Source organism: Nicotiana tomentosiformis, chromosome 1 (assembly GCF_000390325.3).
Source record: "Nicotiana tomentosiformis chromosome 1, ASM39032v3, whole genome shotgun sequence".
Taxonomy (NCBI): Eukaryota; Viridiplantae; Streptophyta; class Magnoliopsida; order Solanales; family Solanaceae; genus Nicotiana; species Nicotiana tomentosiformis.
Window position 1 is genome coordinate 73062308 of NC_090812.1, and position 7066 is coordinate 73069373.

Below are 7066 nucleotides of genomic sequence, written 5' to 3' on the forward strand. Positions count from 1 at the left end.
GTTTTGTTTTTTGTTTCTTCTTTTATTATTATTTTTTATCACTACAATGACACATTACTAAACAGATAATAATAGCACGAAGGAGGGATTTCTTTTTGACTTTGGGACCACACAATTTTGGAGAGAATTTTTCTTGGAGAGCAATCCATACTCTCACGTGACCTTGCACATAACACTCCAGAGAACCTTTCATATATACTCACACACATCACAAGAGAGGAGGAGGGCGGACGAAAAATTGGGAAAGAGATTGGGGCAAAACTTTTCTATGAATTCTTTTCCTCTTGATTTCGAGGATGAAAGAAGCCCAAAAAATTTTCACATTTTAGTATTAGTCTTTAGCAATTCAGATCAAAAAATCACACAAAACTACATTAGTTTCTCTCTTTCAAAAATTAGATTTCGATAAGCAAGTGAAATGAAAATGGGTTATACTTGAGATCTGGTCCGCGTTCGAGGAGTCGAGGTTCACAGTTTGTTCGAGCTTTGGTCTGCGGATTCCTGTTGGCTTATTCCGATTTTGTTCGAGTCCCGGCGTCGGCTCTTGCTTGTATTCCCAAACAGAGAATAGTTAAAATAGCAAATTAGACCCAAAACCGACATTTAAGGACTAAAAGGTGCAAAATTTCGGAGAGGGTCAAAAATTACATGTCTACACTTGCAACTCAATTCACTGTTGAGGACATCCATGCGATCTCTAAGGAGACTGGGTCCGATGTTTTAAAGATGATGCTTAAAATTCTCAAACTTGGAGAAAATGCAGTCAAAGCTTTCAAGTAAGTACATGGCAGGATTGATGGGGTGACAGTGTCAGCCAATGCCAGCTTTGAACCTCTGAAGGAAGCGATTTGCAAAAATCTTACTTATTTCTTGCGTCGTTAGTTATGGAAGTTTCAATCAATCTCTTTTTGTTGTTTTGCTATTTTGGACTGGATAACTAGTCGCTGGATATTTCGTTTCTTTATTTTTGCTAAACTCTGCATGCCTATAATATTTGCCTATGCTGTGTCTGCCGGTATTTTATTTGCCTATAATTTGCATATATGCATATCCCCTCTTTGCTGATGTCAAAAAGGGGGAGAAAGAAGTTTTACATTGCATGACAGACTGTTGGCAACTCTTGTTTAAGGGGAGTCGAATGAAGTATATGCAGTATCTGTTGAGGGGGAGTCGACTAACTATGCAACACCTATTGAGGGGGAGTCGACTGAAGTATATGCATTATCTATTGAGTGAGAGTCGATTACAAGGATGTCATATATATATATATATATATATATATATATATATATATATATATATATATATATATATATATATATATATTTTGTCATCATCAAAAAGGGGAGATTGTTAATTATAAATTTCAATGATGAAAAATAATATATCACATTTGGTGAAGGATCACAAGGAATAAAATAAAAGAATCAAGAAGCAATACCAGTCAAGAATAGATTAAGGAAACAATCTATTAACAAGATCTCCAAAAGCAACGCAAGGAAAAGAATCAATGATTAGCGATGAAAAAGGAAGAAGCAACGGAGATCCGGAAGAAGAATCAATCAGTGATTCTATAAATGATTGATGGAAGCTATTACTGGAAGGTCCCAAATCAAAGGGAAACGAGATCGCAAAGGGATGCACTGAAGATTGTTGAAGTCAGAAATCAAGGGATCTATCGCAAATCACTCAAGTAATGAAAAGATATGCCTAGCGGATGAAAAGCTTGTCAAGATCACAAATCAAGGAAGATCAACAGAAACTTGACTTTATTCTTTGAAAGAATCAATCTATGATTCCTTTCAAGGATTAACTCCCTTGGGTTTGCAATCTTTCAAGATTCACGTTATTCAAGAGTCAAGAAGGCCTCATGAAGTGTTTATATACATATCTTCCAGACTTGAAGCTGATATACTTTGAATGAACCATTTTTACTCATTTTATTCTACTCCAAACAAGCATTGTAGTTCTTATAGATCTGCTGTGTAATTAGTGAGAGAAGAAAAAGAGAAAAATATTGGTGAGGCATTGTATCAAGAAGAGAAAAGTGACATAGAGATCAAACTGTTGGTGTAAAGCTACATCAACCATTTTGTACTAAAGAAACTTCGATCACTGAAAGAGAACACCCTTGCAACCCAAGGGGACTGTAGTAGGATTCACATTGAATCCGAATCAGTATAAAATTCTGGTGTCTTTATTTCCTGCATTTTATTTCTACATTACTATTATCCTGCTCTTATTTATAGTCGACTAATTGGTAAACTAGTCAACTACTTATAATATAATTTTTAAATAGGCAATTCACCCGCCCTCTTGTACTTTCACGTTCAACTTTGATACGCAGAAGAAGTGTGGAGACGAAGTATTTGCAATGTTTTATGATAATGCTTTATATTTATATTGAGATGGATTTCGATTGACACCTGAGGCTTTGGAGAACCTGATCGATACGTTGTTCAGCCAAAGAGGATTTGTATTCCCAGAATTGAAGGTTGGAGAAGAAACAGCAGAAGCAGTAACAAGGCATCATTCTAGGATTCATTCACGAGTTAGAGACATATTCACTACTTGTTGAAAGAGTAAATATTGCTTAGTGTTCAGCATCTGAATGATACTAAACCTATGGATTTCTCATATAATTTTTGTGGGAAACCCTTTGATGAAGTTCAATGGAATTCTTTTCTTGAAATGCTATATCCAAATACATGTTTCAATCATATTTTTCTGTTATCTATTGACTCTCTACTGTTGATCATTCTGTTAGTTGTACTAGCTTGTAATATAGTATCATTGAGGAAGTTTTTATGTCTATCAAAATGTCATAGAGTTTCTAAGTTGTCATTTTGTTCAGCTGTTTTAACGGATTTTTGAGCTTAGGATACATAGCTTTGGGAACATGGAAGCTTAAAAATCAACTCCATGATCATGAATATCATACTTTTATTGGTGACCAGATGGCCGGTTCATGATGAGATTGAAGCATCCAAATGGAGTAACAACGAGTGCATAGACTCGATACTTGGCAAGTGTGATAAGGAAATACGGGAAGGAAGGATGTGCTGATATTACAACAAGGCAAAATTGGCACATTCGTGAATTTGTACAACATGATGTGCCCGAGATACTAAAGGGACTAGCAGAAGTTGGGTTGACCAGTTTGCAGAGTGGCATGGACAATGTCAGGAATCCAGTAGGAAATCCTCTTGTTGGAATTGATCCAGAAGCAATAGTAGACAAAAGTCCTTACACTAATTTGCTCTCCCAATTTATCACGGGTAATTCACGAGGCAATCCAAAGGTTTCTAACTTGTAAGTATCTTACATGCAGTACTCCTATTCATATGTTTTCCTATGCGTTGATCGTGCTATAGTCATTAATTGTGGATTTGGTATTGTATTTAACTTGTATACTATTTACCCTCAAAATCGGATAACAATTGAATTTGTAAACGGGTTTAAGGATATGTGGATTAAATTAATACAAAGCGACAAGTAAAATTGTAATTGAAAATAAAATATGATAAAGTAAATTCAAACCACACGAATTGAATAGTAACAGCCTTGGGGCAGAGCCACATTTTAGCAGAATGCACTTCGATCAGTGTCAAGACACAGTTGAAATAGGACTTAAAGAGAAAATAATAATATATTACTTCTGAGTGGATGTTACAATGTATTTTACAAATAATCAGACCCCCTTTATATAGTAGGGGAGTCCTACTTTAGGTACAATTCTATAAAAGGTAAAAATCCCATAATTTGCTAATTAGCTGGTTTCTCATTGATACTTGCTGAGATTTTTATCGTGATACTCGACCGGTTATGGATATTTAGGCCTTCCGTTATTCAGTCTGGCAATGTTTCCTCGAGTTTATTCAGGGTCAGGGTCAATTTCGGGGTCATGGACTCGATGTTCTCGAGGACGGGCATTCTGACCTCGTATCCTGGTTTGATAGAACTCGGGGTCGATCTTCAACCCATTACGTTTTAATCCTGATATGTCATGCAATAGACGAGCCGAATTTTGGCCGTATACAGATAGTCCCCTCATTTTTTGAAGAGTAAACGATGATAAATGATATGAGCTACTGATTCTCGCCTCAATACTTCGCGTCAGAAATGACAAAATGAATGAAACATCTCGTCAGTCACGTCTTAATGGCATTAAATGTTCGCCGGTTGTTGGTCGGCCACTCCTGATGTTTTTACCATCGTTTGAAAATTATAAATACCCCCTCCTTCATTCATTCAAACTTTACATTCAAACCTTTTCTACTCTTGTTCTTAAAAATCTTTGCATTTTCTAGCACTTGTACCCAGATTACCTGAGATCTTTGTAAAACTCTCGCTTGTTTTCACTCCAAACCATTAAGTGCACCCTTTTAACTTCCTCCCCTTGATCTTTATTCAAAATAAAATGGCAAATACTTCTAAGACGGTTCCTTAAAAAGAAACCGCTTCTTCATCACGGCCGGCCGGTGAGGAACCAACGACGGAACCTTTTCTTGGAGCGTTTATTCCTGGCAGGTGCTCGGTGACCGCCAACTTCAAGATTGAAAAACCTTCATCCGTTCCGGGCTGGGGTGAAAATGTCTCAAGGTATATTTGCTCGATCACCGAAGAGATCCTCCCTACAGTCATAAAGGACTGCAACTGGGACAGAAAAGACGTGGTGGTTCCTGGGCCCGAAGAAGATATCACTACCCATATTAAGGGATACTTAAGTGTTTACACTTATCCCTTTACGTTGGTCCCGTTGAACCCGGTGATCATTCAATTCTGTAAAAGGTACGAGGTGTGCCTTGGTTAGATCCACCCTTCGTTTTGGAGGATAGTCATTGTCCTCCAATTCTTCGCGAGTAAGATTGATGGATGTCCATTCACCGTTGATCATCTGATGCGCCTATACAATCCCCGATTCTTCCAGTGGCTAATTAAACTTGCATGCTGGGCCACTAAAGACCTGTTCTCGAGCATCGATGAAGATCGAGATCGAGGTTGGCTGGGCCGATTTGTCCGAGTGAGGACCTCGGACTTGATCCCAGCCGAGTACATGTCGTTCCTCGAGTAATGGAACACAAAACGTAAGTAAAGTTTCTTAATTCCCCAGAATTTTATTTTTACTCTCTTTTTCTCCTTTCTTATCGATGTTTGGTGTCGATGCAACTGTTTCTTTGGTTCTGGATGCAGTTCATCAACTCAATGAGTGGGTCGAGGGCATTGTCTCACAGAAGCCGTATTCCGAGCGTGCATGGTGCAAACTTTCGAAGGGACGGTGGGTGGCCGTTCTCACGGTGAGATTCCTTTTTTGAGTGAACAACACTTGGGTTCTCTCCATGTTGCTGAGCTCTTACTCATTTTTTTTTATTTTATGTTTTATGCTGGTCTTTCTAAATATGTCACCATGAGGCCTCCATTTGGTGACAAGGAAATCCCCGTCGAGTCCCTGCCCCGAGGCAAAGTGAGGATAAGAAGAGGAGAAGGGCTCCGAGTTCTCCAAACTCGGCGAAGAAAAAATTGAAAAGGAGGTTGGTGTGCAAACCCAAGGAAAGCACCAGCGCCCGAGGGCTCTTGTCAGACTCAATCCACCGGTTGAGGGATGAGTCTAAAGAAGAAGAAGAAGAAGCTTCAGAACTGGTGGCTCACGTGTGAGGCAACACCGAACTGCCTCAAACCAGGGGGGTTATGAGGAGGCAGTGGCCGAGGCCTCCGAACCAGAGAGGGGCGAGGCCGTTTTGCCCCAAGTTATGGAGGCGGAAAAAGAGACTGCGATTGGTGCTTCTTGGGCAGAGGATAATGCCTCTAAGCATTCACTTGGAGTGATATATATCTCTTAGTTGCCTTTATTTACCGACTCCATGATCCACGAGGCCGAGACGCTGAAAGGATGCCCAAATGAGGGGCCCCAAGGGGTGGTAGACCCCTTTAACAACTTTTTTGATGGTTTAGATTCTACCGCCTCGGAGGACGTCACCGGTTTAGGTGACTTACTGGTACCAAAGAAGAGTCCATCTTCGAGAACCAACAGGCCTTCTTCAAGTCCGAAACTAGTAAACCGGTTCCCAGCTCCGAGTGCAGATTCTGACCAGAAGCGGTCAATTATTATGTCTATTCCGGAGGATGCCCGGGTCCTCTCTGTCCCAGTGGGGGTTTAAGTTATCTTTGGTGCCTGGTGACCGAAGAGGATAAAGCAAAGATGAACGATGTGGAAGCGCATTGCTTGTTCAACGAAGCCCAACAAGCATTAAACCGGGTAACTTTGAATGCATCTTGATGACTTTTTTCATTATGTACTTAGATTAAGTCATAAATAATCGTAACCTTTTCCTTTGTGTTTGTAGGCCTCCGTGCTTCATCACGAGACTTTTCTCCGATATCGAGAAGATTTAAACCACCATGAGGCCGAGGCCCGAGAGCTCATTGAGAAGAGGAACGCTTAAAACTTCTCAGTGAGCAACATGGGGGGAAGGTCAAGGATCTTCAAGCTGAGCTGAAGACGGCTCAAAAGGAGCATGCCGACCTGGTTGAGCAGGTATAATATTTGAGGTTAGTGACGAGGAGTAAGATATGGTGGCTAATGGTCTGAACCCGCAGGTCCAACAGAAGCTTGACCAGATCGGACAGCTCCGGGGAGAGGTGGATACGGTAAAGGCTGAGACAAAAGAATGGAAAAAGAACATGGACTGTTTGGCCTTAGAAAAGGAGACCGCCCGGGAACAACTGGCTTCGGCTGAGGTCCAGCTTCGAGCTGTAAAGGAGAAGTACTTGGTGCATGCCAAGAAGATCGAAGAGCTCCAGTCCCAGTTGAAATCGGCCGTCTCCGATCGATAAAATCTGGCCAAGGATCTTGAAGCGGTCAAGTCGGAGGTCAAAGTAATTAAAGTTGATGTCGACGAGATGGTGGTCGTTTATAAGGCCGATGCCGAGGTGGCTCATATTCGAGCAAAAGATATCATCGAGCATATGAAAATTCAATCTCGAAGGGAGGCCCTCGAGAAAATTTATGCTCGGGGTTTCGACTTATCGGCTGAGATTGAAAGTGCCAAAGAGCTCAAAGCCGGGG

At 40.5% G+C, this 7066-nt stretch overlaps 1 long non-coding RNA gene across 1 annotated transcript; it reads left to right on the forward strand.

Moving 5' to 3' along the window:
* Window positions 1-206: 206 nt before the first annotated feature.
* On the forward strand, window positions 207-2186 carry LOC138899053 (uncharacterized). The gene is made up of 2 exons (XR_011410854.1): window positions 207-776; window positions 1403-2186. It is a non-coding gene; the product is annotated as an uncharacterized lncRNA (long non-coding RNA).
* Window positions 2187-7066: the final 4880 nt, after the last annotated feature.